The sequence below is a fragment of the Ochotona curzoniae genome, unplaced genomic scaffold (genome assembly GCF_017591425.1).
Source record: "Ochotona curzoniae isolate NIBS_2020 unplaced genomic scaffold, NIBS_Ocur_1.0 scaffold_1037, whole genome shotgun sequence".
Classification (NCBI taxonomy): Eukaryota; Metazoa; Chordata; class Mammalia; order Lagomorpha; family Ochotonidae; genus Ochotona; species Ochotona curzoniae.
Window position 1 is genome coordinate 24,841,990 of NW_024467083.1, and position 14,265 is coordinate 24,856,254.

Here is a 14,265-nt window from a genome sequence, read left to right on the forward strand (position 1 = left end):
ATGGAAACACATTGTGATCTCTTCACTTTACTATGCAGGCTGTCACTGAATCTGTGAAAAGCAAGTATTCCTTTAGAAAGAGTCTACTTCAGTACCATTTTTTATTCTCAGATTTCCTGCTATTTGGAAATACATCTCTTCTTTAGCTGGTATCTCAGTGATTCGCCAAGTTTCAAAATCTCCATTTGCAAAGCCACAGAACAGAATTAAAATTTCAAGTAGTAGATCCAAGCATACATAGAAATTTAGAATGTTGTGCTTGCTTCGGCAGCACATACACTAAAATTGGAGTGATACAGAGAAGATTAGCATGGCTCCTGTGCAAGGATGACACAAAAATTCGTGAAGTGTTCCATGTTTTTAAATTAAAAAGCAAATTTAGAATATCACATGTTTACACTCTTAAATTGGCATGGGAAAACTTTGTTAATGACATCTGAAGTATCATAATCAGGAGCTGATAATGGCCTGATCAGAGTATGGGCTTTACCTACCTCAGTGTCATAGAATTCTTTCACAGTGATCCCATCTTGTTGTTTGTGCCTTGTCTTCTTCTTCATGGCTGACTCCGTGGCTGGGGGATTTGGTAATGACCTATCAGTCAAGCTTGTTTCTCCTGGGGGTGCTCTCTGAGGGTATTTGGGTTACCAGCAAAGGCACTGTTGTCCTGGGCAGCAGCAACATGGGTGCCATGTAGACCTTTTTCTGTGTGACTGTGGGTGCCTTCAGCACTGCCTTCTTAGCCTGCAAGGGCTTTGCTTTGGCTCTGGCTTTGGGAGGAGCAGGAAATTCCTTCTTTGTCTCCAGCACCATCCTGGTGAGAAAACTCCAGAACTATTAAGATGGTTACCATTTGGAGCAATAAAGCAGAGCACAGCACAGCCCATGGATAAGGAGTGGAAAACAGACACATCTCTATATTTATTCATTTCCCTTTCAAGAATATGAACACAGTATCTAATTTGCACCTAATAAGAGCTTAGTTTCCAACTTCTGATGTTGTTCTGGGATTAATTATTATTATTAGAATTAGTATTATTTTAATTCAGGAGTACTTGCTTGTATCAGTACCTTGGAACATTTTCAGCACCTCCAAAATCTTGACCGCTCTGCAGGTCAGGACACCTATGCCATGCTCCTTCTGCATGCCAAGCACTCAGCCAAATGCTGGAGATAAAAACAAAACAGAATGGCATTCCTCCACTGCAGGGCATGGTTTGCTTGTTAGCTTTTTTCCCTGGAGAAGGAGTTGCATCAGTCTCTTAGGGGGTAGAGATGATTCTGAAATAGTGAGTTCTTTGATAGATCGCAAGTCACCAGATGTAAGCACAGAAAATACTCTCATATGCTGTGTAACTGGGCAACATGGAAGTGAAAAGCCAGCCATCACATGTGGGCTCGTATCACTCTCATCACTGCACAGGGTGGAAGACTGGGGAGGCTGAGAAATGGCAGATGAAGCCTTTTTAATTTGCTGGCAATTAATTCTTTTCACTTACTTTAAATTAAAATGTTTAGCTTCTCCCAGTCACTCATCAGCAACTGTTAGCATCAGCATCTCTTCAGCACACACAAGACTTGGTAGAAACAAACAGCTTATTCTCTGCAATGAAAGATTAATGGCCAAACCTTGCTTAAGCAGAATGCTCTGGGAATGAGTTTTACTGGCTTACTGATTATTCTACTTATTGGAGATTTAACCAGAAAACTCTTTTTTTTTCCCCTTTTAACATGTGTTCATCCATTTGTTTATTTCATAGTATCAATTAATCCACCCAATCTAGAGTAGTGGTGAAGAGCAGTCGCTGGTACCAAGCAGCCTGGATTCACTTCTAGTTTCATCACTGTTTTACTGAGGAGAAACAGCTAAGCTTTTCTGTAATTCTGAATTCTCATCTGCAAAATGAGATGGTAACAGTACATAACTCAGCATTTCATGCTAACCTCTAAAGTTCATGGGCTAGTGCCCAGCACACAGTAGATGCTACACAAAGGCTACTCTTACTGTTGGTCACTTCCTCTACTCTGTACACTACAAGGCTCCTCTACTCTGTAACTACAAGGCAATGGAAGATAAGTACAATCTCTGCCTCACCATCAATTCCCTTCACTATAAAAAAATTCAAATAACATAAAACAATACAGAATGAGTGCACGAAATTAAAATATGAAATATGGAGCCATACAGAATAAATGATAATGCGCCCTATTTCTCTTAATGCTACTTTCCAGAAATAACCATCGTTAATAATTTTATTGCATGTTCTTCCAGAGTGTTTCTGCAGGCATGTGAATATATAGGCATAAATATTAGCAAAAATAGAATCCTTCTAGCAATGCACATTGTATAGTTTTGCAGGTAGGTTTATATGGAGATACTCTTTTGAAGTGGCTGTTTTGCCTTGTTTAATAAGATAAGCTGTACTTTGTTTACTCTTTGTCATAGGAACAGACATTAGTTGATTCAAATTTTTAAGAACATTTTATTTATTTTTGAGAAGCAGAGAGACAAAAATAACTCAAGTCTTCCAGTTCACTTACCAGATGCTTACAACAGCCATGAGCTGGGAACTCAGTCTAGATCTCCCATGTGGCCCATAAGGACCTTGGCTTTTGAATCATCACCTGTTACCTCCTTGGGTGCTCATTAGCAGGAAGCAGGAAGCAGGCAGGTATGGAGCTGGAACCTGAATCTAGGTTTTCCAATATGAAATACAAATATCTTGACCAATGTCTTAGTCACTATGCCGTGTGTCTGTTTCCAGTATTTTACCAATGCAAACAATACCATAATAAGCTTTCATTTATGAAGATGCTTCAAAAATTATGAAAAATAGGAGCAAAAGGTACATTTATTTTTATGCAAAATTTCTAAATCTATGCATAATACACATTTTCTGTAAACTTTAAAATACTTCTCATATATTTGTAGAGTATGTCCTTAGAATAAACTACTTGAAATAGACACTGTAGCCCACTTTCCTCCCAAAATATAAGTGTTCCCTTTTTCCTTTTTTTCCCACTATGTCCTCTTTGACAAAGCAACACTATCTGATGTTGAGGGGGTGGCCTCACAGCCTCCAGGACAATTTTTCAGGATGTAGACTGACACTCTGGCTTAGGCCCAAGGAATGGATTTTTTTTTAATGAATCTCTGATAACTTATCTGATCAAGATTTTCTTCCTTCTCAAGGTGTTGAAAGCATCAACATTAACAGAGGCTGTGATTATCTCTGTTCCAGGTATTTAACATCTTCATAACAAAATTTAAATTCACATTTCTTTCTTCTGCTAGTCCACTCTCCCTAAGACATTGTAAATCAGCCAAGAAATCCCTTTATCTCTGTGACTTTGGTCCTTCTCAAAATATTTAGCACTCCTGAATAATGAAAGAGGGAGCAAATGAACAGAGACAGAGGGGAGGAAGTGTTAAAAAGAAATAACACTAGAGTGGTATCATGGTAATGTTTAAACTGGGACATCACTCCAGGGAAACACACGCCACAGCTGTGCACAGATTATGACAAACTGGGTAAATGACTTTATAGTCCTGAGCTAAGCTAAAAACATGCCAAAATGCAGACCCTGAATGTGTGAGTTAGAGAACAGGCTTAAGTGCTCTAACAAAGAGATCCAACAAGACAGTAGTCAAATTAGACTGAAGATTAAAACTGACTTGGAAGAGTCCATTGGTAGGCTAGAACAGACAGACAACACTGTTCTCTACTAAGATCATCTAAGACAGGCCCTAGAGCATCTCTCTTCCATTCTCATAGTGGGTCCTACCTTCCATCCATGTTGGCTGTTGAAATTTCTGACATTTCCCACACAAGAGAGAATGGAGAATGTAACACAAACTCATTTCTCTAGAAGAATGTGACCCTGATATTGCTCCAATCACTTCTGCTCAAATTCCAGTTGGAAGAGTTTAGTTAGATGTTGCCTCCCCGCTGCCATCCTCTCTACCTCCAACCCCAGTTGTAAGGGAGTCTGGTAAATGTGGTTGCTCCTCAGGTGACCATTTGCCAATCTGATTTTTGGTATTTTATTGCAATTATATCGCAAACAAAACAAAGGGAGATGTCAGTGATTTTTATCTCTTCCACTCTTATGTGGAAAGACATTTTGTAAGATTCAGAATTGGAAGTTAAATCTAAGAACATTGTGCAACAAGGAGTAAAATAAACTAGGCAAGGGCTGGGACAGTGTCTTGAAGCTCAAATATTCTCTATTCTCAAACACCACTATTGGTTTCTGTCTCTAAAGTTATGATCAACTTACAACTGATGATCTGTCCAATGACTGACTTTCTTGCTAAAGTGGAAACTCCATGAGAGAAAGAATGATATGTATCTTATTCTTCAGTGCCTGCTTATGGTTTGGTACTAGTCAGTGCCCATTAAATGCTTGTTGAGTGAAGGGGGAACAAATTTAAGGGATATCCAGCCCTTTTTCTAAAGTCATTCACAGTTTAATTGGAGAAGTGGGAGTATAAGCATTTGTACTTAAATCCCAGGAAAGTCCTGTAAGAGAGTAATTCAGAAAGTGGGAGCCTACCAAGAAAATGACATACAACTGAGAAAGTGCCTGCTACCATTAAAATTCTATGGCATTGAGGTCCAAGTTCATCTAAGGAATGGAGGAACCAGATATTCCAGATGAGAATATTAATCCTGATATGTGGCCAGCAACTGAGTCTAGAGTCATGGTATAAAGCATAAAGTGACAGGGGAGCCATTACTTGACTGTCTCAGGTCTCAACTACCAACCAGCTAAGTATCCACTATTTCAAGATCTATCTTTCAGTATCACTTTTAGTGACTGATTCACTGGTTCGCTTACCCCCACCTCATCCTGATCATACGTAACTTCTTCCTTTCCATGTTCCCTTTGAGACCCACGTTTTATATCAAAGCAACTTCCAAGCCCCTAAGGTCTGAAACCCAATAAGGAAAGCTTCTTGAGGACAGGAATTGTAGCTTTAAACCTTTGCTTCCCATCACATTTAACAGGGCCTGAGGCTTAGAGGATATTCAATAAATATTGATTGATGGGAGTCAACCAGTAGCCTGGGAGTCGAACAATCTGAAATGCATTGGACTGTAAGTGAAATATTTTAATAGATTTTACCCGTTTTTCATGACTAATCTGAAAATCTAGAATCCCAAAGCTCCATAATCTAAAGCCTTTTGAGTGTCAACATGATTTTTAAAAAATGAATTTGAATTATTTTGGATTGCATATTTTGGAATTGGGACTCTTACTTGGTATTTCCAAGTCAATGAATCTGTGCTCATTAACCTATGTGCTGTCTTCTACATTCATTTCTTTACACATGAGTAGGATTTTGGCAAGTAATTATGAATCTTTGCCCTTTGGCTAAAGAAAAGAGGATTCTTAACTACAACCAGCATTGACTCAGGGACAATGAGATGTAGCCAGTACATGCATGGTTCAGAAGATGCTATTTCTGTAATGACATGCATGAATGGGTCTAGGATATGGAACACTCAAACAGGGAACTTCAATACAAAAATGATTTTAGCTGAAGACAACTGAGAAAGAAAAGAAAAAGTAAAGAAAAAAATTCTCTCCAACCTCTTCCTCATTATCTAAAATCAGAGAATAAAATTCTTCTTTTTACACTTTTTAAATTATTATTATCATTTTATGATACAGTTGCATAGGCTCTAGGATTTCCCTGATCCACTCCCCAATTCCCTCCCCCCTCACTGACTTCCCTTATATCGATACTGTAGTATAGTTCTTCATACATAGTCATATGTTCATCATTGCGGGCATGGACAATGGCAGAGAGTCCAGCATTCTGTTCTCAGGATATAATAAGCAGTTTCATTGTGAGTCCATCTTTTAATCTGTTAAGTAGAGATGCATACTGCATTGTATTCTCACATCTGGATATGATAGCCTCCATTACACAGTTACTATACATCCCCTTAAATGAAAAGCCACAAAACAAAACCAACAACAGGAAGAAAAATAGAAATGTATAATACCATGAAGTTAAATAACATGCTACTGAATGACTAATGTGTCACTGAAGAAATGGAAAAGAACATCAAGAACCTTCTTGAAGAAAGTGATGCTACTGCATGACCAATGTGTCAGTGAAGAATTTAGTGAGAAAGAATGTGTTTTGAAGAGATGAAACTAACAAAAAAGTTATCAAAATCCATGAGATATACGTTCTGCTGGTTTTCGTTGATGAGATATGTCTCCTGTAGGAAACTAATAGATGGGTTTTGTAGTTTTTAATCCAAGCTACTAATCTATGATGTTTGATTGATGAGGTTAAGCCATTTACGTTCATGGCTAATACGAATGGGTGGTAATTTGGTCCTGTCATTTTAGCAATGGGTTGTTCATTGATTTAGTCTTCTGTTGTTTTTTTACTGGGATGTTCTCATTTGCCTTTGGTTTTGGTGGGCGCTACCCCTCTTCTCTGTCAAGAGAACATCTTGAAGTATCATTTATAGGGCAGGCTTGGAAGAGGCATGTTCTTTTAACTTTTTTTTTACTGTGGAAGAATTTTATTTCATTTTCAAAGACAAAAGAAAGCTTTGCTGGGTACGTTATTTTGGGCCAACAATCTTTTGATTTTAGAATCTGAAACATGTCATTTCATTCTCTTCTGGCCTGTAGAGTTTCTGGCCTGGAGAGGTCTCCTGTGAATTTGACTGGCATTCTTTTATTTGTCAATTGATTGTGTTCATGAGCACATTTAAGGATCTTTTCCTTAGTTCGATTGAAGAGAGCTTGATGATCATGTGAAGATCACTTTTGGTCAACTCTGTTGAGAGTTCTGTGCTCCTCCTGGATGTTGTTTCCCAATTCTTTCTCTAGATGAGGGAAATTTTATCTTATTATTTCATTGAATACACCTTTAATCCCAGCTTCTCTTTCTGCACTTTCTGAGATTCCCGTAACTCTTATATTTGGCCTTTTAATAGCATCTTCCAGTTATTGGATACTTTTTCTTTAGCTTGATTCAGCTCTGCCTCCAGCTTTTTGTTTGTTTCTGCCTGGTGACAGGAAAGGTCTTCCAATTCTGAGATTCTTTTTTCTGCTTGCTTCATCCTATTTTGAAGACTCTCCACTGTACTTTTAATTTGCTCCACTGCATTCTTCATTTCTGGTATGTCATCTTTCATTTGATTCATTTCCTGTGTGACATGTTACTTCAATTTCTAGAACTCCTGTATTACGTGCTTCTTGTTTTTGATAAGAAGTTTTATAACAAGTATTTTGAATTCTGTATCCCCCATTTTTTTAATGTCTTCTTTAGTGAACTCTGAGGTTGGCACAGGATTTTGCTCCTTTGAAGGGGAGTCTTCAGTGATATTCATTGTGCCTTTGTGTCTTCTTTGGCTGCTGGCCATTGTATTTCTAATTATCAGATTCTTCTCCTTGGGGCAGGTTTCTAAGCTGTGTCATCCACAGGTCTGCAATTTAATTTTACTTATTGTGGTTGGTACACAGCTCTTTGTTTGCTGTCACTTGTGCTGCCCCCTCCAGCGAGTCAGCGAGTTCCAGGTCTGGGTTCTTAGGTTAGACTTCCACCATGGTCTCCGTAGCCCAGCTCCTGGCTCACCAATCTCCACCTCCTGTGATACCGTGCTGAGGCTGCACCATTGCCTGTACAGCCTTTCTCCCACTTCTGGTTGGAGCAGTTCCCAGGATTAGGGAAACAGGTGTCCTATATAGCTAGGTTGTTGGTGCTGATCTTGCTGGAACTTATTGGCTGTTAGGTCTGAGGGTCACTCGGATCCATTTTGACCCGTATGATGCCAAAGTTGGTATTACTTTCCCCGTGGGAACAGTGCAATGCACTGAACTCAGTGAGTTTGCTCACAGCTCAGTGCATGCACAGCTTACTGTTGTCTCTACAGTCTTAAAGTTTTTCCACAGAAGCAAGATTCTGTGGAGTCATGCCATCAGGCTCAGTCCAACCAGGTAGACCCCATCTTAGATGAACCTCAGTTGGTATCTGAGCCTCTGAAGGATCCAGATTTCTCTTATGAGCCCCACACACATCAGCAATGCTGTGTAAACTTAGGAGACACCATGAAATTATGCCCAGGACAAATCTTCCTCTTTTAAAAATATTTTTTCACCTTCTTTCTTTTAAAAAGAATTTATTTATTTTTATTGGAAAAGCAGATCTACAGAGAGAAGGAGAGAGAGGGATAAAGATCTTCCATCCACTAGTTCACTCCCCAGATAGCTGCAACGTCTAGGAGCTGAGTCAATCTGAAGCCAGAAGCTTCTTCTGGGTCTCCCACATGGATGCAGGGACCCATGGCCTTGGGCATCCGCCAATTCTTTCCCAAACTATAAGCAGGGAATTTGATGGGAAGTCAAGCAGCCAGAACATGAACTGGCACCCATATGGAATACAGCACTTACAGATGGAGGATTAACCAGTTGTGCCATTGCACCAGCCCCACAGTCAATTATTCTTAACCCTCAAGCAATTGAAACTCAGGCTGCATGATCCAGTTTACTAAAGAGAAGATAAGACTTACTCTGAGAAGCTCATGACAAACATGTAAGTGACACGTTAGAGGAAATTATGTAATTTGCAGATATACCAAAGAACACGTAAGAAAAGATGTCATTAGAGGTGCCTGAGTTTTTTGCTGGGGGCGGGTTACTTAGAGCACACTGTGAGAAGCTGTTTGTTTTCACGACTGCTCTGATTGGAGAAACAGATTCACTTTGTTATGATAAGGTTTGTGCTTTAAAAGACAGAGAATACAACTACAATTCCTGCAGTTGCCATGGATGTATTAAGAGATTGTGAAATGGCCAGTCGCATTATTGCCAGTGATACTGTTTGGGATGAGGGCATTTGCCCTGATAGAGAATGCTTTCAGTAGTTTCTATGATGGTTGCTAAATAAAGAGCCAAGCCCAGATCTGATCCCTTAAGGAGAAAACTTGGCTCTCCAAGATGGCAGCATAGGCCCACATTGTCCTCTCCTCCTGGGTGGTTTGCAGCCTCCAGCTGCTCCAGAGCTGAGTCAGCCAGAGTTATTTACCACTTACCACTTACCTGTTCATCTGTATGGTTCATCCAGTTCTAGGAAATACACTCCCAAAGTCAGTCCCTCATTTGAGTTACAGGCAATACCATAAAAAAGTTTTAGAGATGACACCTGCCTCATAGCATCAACTCTAATACATCCCCTTCATAGAAAGGGGAAAGAAAAATGATTCACTAGGGCTCACACAAGCGGCTTATGTCAGACTCTGAAGCAGAGTCCAGGTCTACAGTCACTTTCCCCACCCATTCTGTTCCCCCCTTCCCGCTTTATCTTGCTATCTCTCTTGGTTGATGAACTGACTTTTTAAATTAACCACTAACTAATTACCTGCCACAAACCATCAGCAGCTTACACTTAGGTTCTCTGTACCTACCCAACCTGACAGATCAGTGTTACGTGTTCCCAGGGCTATGCAATGTCAAGGATATAATTAGCACTCCAAACCATAGACTGGGGGACTATGTGGCTAGGCTGAGCAATTCAGAAGCATGGAAGAGTCAGACCAACCTGCTGTACCAAGAAGGCTGGAGCACACACACCCATCCAACAGGGAAGCTAACCCTTACCTCTAGGAGTCTGAGTTTGAGGTCTCACATGTTGCCAGGCGTATCCATTTGAGAGATGCTGGAATTTTGTGCATGTTTTTATACAGAATGGCTTGTATTCTAAACATTGACTCACATTTTAAAATATTTTTTTAAATAACTGGCAGGCTAAACAAAAATCCAACCCCACAGGCTGCCAATTCAGCATCTGCAGCACAGCAACAGTGTAGGGTGGGTGATAAAGGTAGGGAGACCCTTGTGCATTGGAGTAGCCTCTCTGGGTGGCTTTGGGCATGACCATCTCCCACCTTCAGGTTTCTGGCCCCATCTCATAGCATTCTTGGGATGATTCAGTGACATAAAGAAGCTGAAGCACTTTTGTGTGCTGCCAGCACCAGCAACACTTAGAAAAAGGTCTGGCAGGCCTGCCTGTACTCATCTGCCAAATACCATCCTGCTCCTCCATCCTGTTTCTGGCTCCATGATCCCCACTTAGGAGTTCAATGTGTCCTGGCATGTAACTCCCTGCATCTGATCTCTGAGGGGTTGGTCAGACGGAAAGCATGGACACACCAGGCCACCCACAATAGCCTGAAGAACCCTGGAGGACACCAACACACCACTAGGCATATGAGCATGCGTGGGAGGAGAGCAATTTCATGCAGGAGACTCCAGGCTTTGGAGTTCAGAGATGGGCACCCTTCTAAGAGCAGCTTGGATCATCTGATGAAAGAATGCAGCCCCTGAACAGAGACAGCTTTGCCCTGTTTTCTCTCAGCTAGTCAGGTGTAAGTGAAATATGGGACGGAGATAGGATCTGGCCTGGAGGGCCTTATTAGGGAATGTGGAGGGTTAACATTTGTGGGAAACTCTGGAATGCGGACTGGCTAGTGCTTTGGAAGATAGTCAACAACAAGGATGGCAAGAACTGAAAACCACAGATGGTAAATGACTGATGCTTTGGGTACAGGGTGTCTTAGTGCACTTGCACAAATACAGGCAAGTTTGCTTCCACCCCCCAAAAGGTCAGTGATGAATTCTTTTAGTTACTTGGAGCAAGCACAGTGGTAGGTATGTGAGAATGGGGGAACAAATGTGTTCAGTGGGAGGTCCTGAACCACTGGAAATGACCTTAACAGGAGAACCTTTCTTTTGAATCATTTTTGTTTTTGATTTGTTTGTTTTTGATTTTTGCAAATGATACATTAACACTCTCTGGGGCCCAGCACTATGGCTCAATAGCTAAATCCTCACCTTGCAAGTGCTGGGAATCTATGGGTGCTGGTTTGTGTCTCAGTTTTTCCACTTCCCATCTATCTCCCTGCTTGCAGCCTTTAAGAACAGTAGAAGACGACCCAAAGCCTTGAGGCCCTGCATCTGCATGGGAAAGAAACTCCTGGCTCCTGGCTTTGGATTGGCCCAGCTCCAGCCATTGCAGCCATTTGGGGAGTGAACCAGTGGATGGAAGATCTTTCTGTCTCTCCTTCTTTTTACAACTATGATCTGCCTTTTGAAGAAAAATAAATAAATGTTTTTTTAAAAAGTACTGTCTGAGGAAACCAAAGAGAATACTGACATTAAAAAGAGTCCCTTACCTATTGGGCAACACATAAAACCTATTGCCATTCTTTTCTACCATCCTCAGTAATCTATAGATTCCTATGTACTTGAACATTGAGAAATATTTCATATTCTATTTTCAGTTCTTTTCAAGGACATGGAAGATAATAGACCAAGAGGGAAGGTTTGACAGATTTAATATTAATGCAGTCACAGGTGTCCCCCTTTTTTTCTATAAAATATACTATGCACATCCCTCTCCCTCTCTGTTTTGGGAAAATCCAGTTCTCTTCAGAGTGCTACAACAGAGCTCAAGAAAAGCATGGTGTAGTTTAGTTAGGTAAGGCAGTTGTAAGGTAGTTAATTGGTCACTTTTTGGAAGTCAGACAGAATTGACTTTCAAATCTCATGCCATCTCTTCCTAGAGATATGGGTAAAAACATAGCTTTTCTAAGCATATTTCCCATAACTATAAAATAAAACTAATGATACTGTCTCAGAAGATTGAAGTGAGAACCAGATGAGCTGAGGAATACAATCCATGTGGCAGGATCTGGCCAGCTAAATTGATGGTAGTTTCTGTTAACATTTTCTTAACTCTTAAAGCCCACATTTTCACAAAACGTGATCCTTGAAGTGAGAAATACTTGTACTCAGGACATGCTAGACTCCTCATGAAGGAACATAAAGAAATAAAATAATTCTCTGGGTCCTACATGTCTCCTACTGCAGTTGGAGCTTAGTCTCTTAGTCGTCCAGCTACATGGTCTAAACGACAGCTTTGCCTTCTTGTAGAAGCCAAAATGCTAGACTGATCTTTCTTAGTTTCCTGAATTAGAGCAAAAGTGTGTAAGAGTGAGTACAAATTAAAAATAAAGGCTTAATTCTCTTTTGAAAATAAGGGAAGAGACGTTTCCCCTACCTTCTTTAATTTTTCAGGACTTTTCTCTCTACTCTATCCCTCGTTGCAAGTGTCTATATATCTTTATAATGACTTAATAAGCTTTGCAAGGAGACACAATCACAATGATTTTAGTGTGAAAATCTAAATGGCTTTATAATCTGTTCAATTGCAGAGTCAGGCAACATTCCATTTCCTAAAATAGAGTGGGTTTGCTGATGTGTTAAGCAAAAGAACTAGGGTTATAGGCAGGGACAGGCTGAAGAAAGCAGACACTCTACCGAGGAGAGACAGTTAACTTCCCTTGGAAGGTGGGACATGAAAGAGACATAGGAAAATAACTGATCGTTTATGCAAAAATAAAAAGTCATTATAAAGGCAACACCTAAAGAACTGCTCACCATGGAACTAGGGAGCTGTTAGGGAAGCAGGATGTAGGCATGATTCAAGCTGTTGCTTGGGCATGTGGAGTGCCATGACCAACACCCTTTGGCTGTAAGTGTCTTTGGCTGTAAGTGCCTTGGCCCAGAGTCTCATGTTGCCTGTTCTCAACTTTGGCACCAGTTCACCCACTAACAGGTTTTTATTGTTGTGTGAATTTTCTAAGACCCCAAATAAAGTCTTTTCTTATTTTTGCAGTTTCTGAGATTGGATTGACAATTAACATGGGGTTACTTCTATTTACTTTTGTGGTAAGGATTGAAAGCAGAGGGAATTTTATTATTGTGCCAACTGAAACTGGCCTGTTTGGCAATTTTAGCTGTAATGCTTTTCTCTTTTCGAGTCTCAGAATATCAGTAACAACTTAGTTTTGGTCTAACTTTTAGCCTGAGTGATCCAATTCTCATTTTCAGTTCAGTCTGTTGGGATCTAGTGGTAAGGCTTAGGACAAACCAATGAGCCCGTGTCATTTTTATTCAAGAGCCTCTTTCCAGTTTCATAATTCAGTAATATTTCCTCCAGGATCTGGGAGCTACTGTTCAGGGAGGTCAGTCCACTAGCAGCCTGCTCTGTGGCAGAGGAAGGGTCTGCTGAGGCAGACCACCCTAAAAGCTGACTGTTGACAACTGGAGCAGCCCACCCTGCCATGTGCCTCTTTTGTGTATTGATTATTTTGAGCTGCTTATTTTTAGAAACTGCAGACACAGGAGTAGCTCTGATGATTTGTCCTTTTAGAATAGAAATTTATAGCTATAAAGGAAATGAGTGCTGTAAGAATTGCTCTCTATCTCTGTGCCACAATGAGATGGCTGATAAATCACTAGAGACGTTTGGACTATGTGGAAGACAATTTTCGCAACCTGGATAACAAACCTGATGTTGTCTAAGAAGTTTCTCAATCCTCACACCTCAGTTGGCATTTCCCCCACATCCTTCTTGAAGAGGGTCTTTAAGCCTGAATTTTTAAAAAGGGGTGGGGAGTCACCATCATTGTGACACGTGGATTAAGTCACATCCTGCATCTCCAACATGCCACCTGAACACTAGTTCGAGTCTGGTTGTTTCCTTTCCAATCCAGCTCCCTGCCAATGTGGCTGGGAAAACAGAGGAAGATGCCCCAGATTCCTGAATCCCTGCATCTATACGGGAGACCCAGAACAAGCTCCTGGCTCCTGACTTTGGCCTTGCCCAATCCTGGTTGTTTCAGTCAGTTGAGGAGTGAATTAGAGAATGGAAGACCTCTGTCTCTTCTCTCTCTCTAATTTTGCCTTTCAAGTAAATAAACCTTTAAAAATAACTGAAGACAAAATGTTAAGAAAATTTTTTTTTCAAAGAAGAGAGAGAATTTTCACTCATTCCTTCCAGTTGTTCACATAGCTGGGGTTGAGCCAGACCAAAGCCAGAAATGGGGAATTCAGTCCATATCTCCCACAATTGAGGCAGAGACCCAAGCACTTAAGCTATCATTTTGTTTCCCAGGGTCTTCTAGATAGCTAGAAGTAAAATCAGAGCCTGGAGTTGAACACTCTGATACAGGATGTGGGCTTCACAAGCAGTGCCTTAACACCTTGTGCTGTGCTGTCATGGTTAACACTATCTCCTGTGACCTCAGCATCCCACATGGCTGCTGATTTGAATCCCAGTTACTCCGCTTTCAATGCAGCATCCTGATAATGTCTAAGTCCTTGGTTCCCTACGTTCATGTGGCAGTCTAGAAAGAAGCTCCTGGCTTTGGACTGGCTCAACCTTGG

General features: G+C 40.7%; 1 non-coding gene across 1 annotated transcript; it reads left to right on the forward strand.

Moving 5' to 3' along the window:
- The first annotated feature begins 255 nt into the window (after positions 1–255).
- LOC121168951 lies at positions 256–362 on the forward strand. Its single transcript, XR_005885804.1, has one exon. It is a non-coding gene; the product is annotated as a U6 spliceosomal RNA (small nuclear RNA).
- The last annotated feature ends 13,903 nt before the right edge of the window (positions 363–14,265 follow it).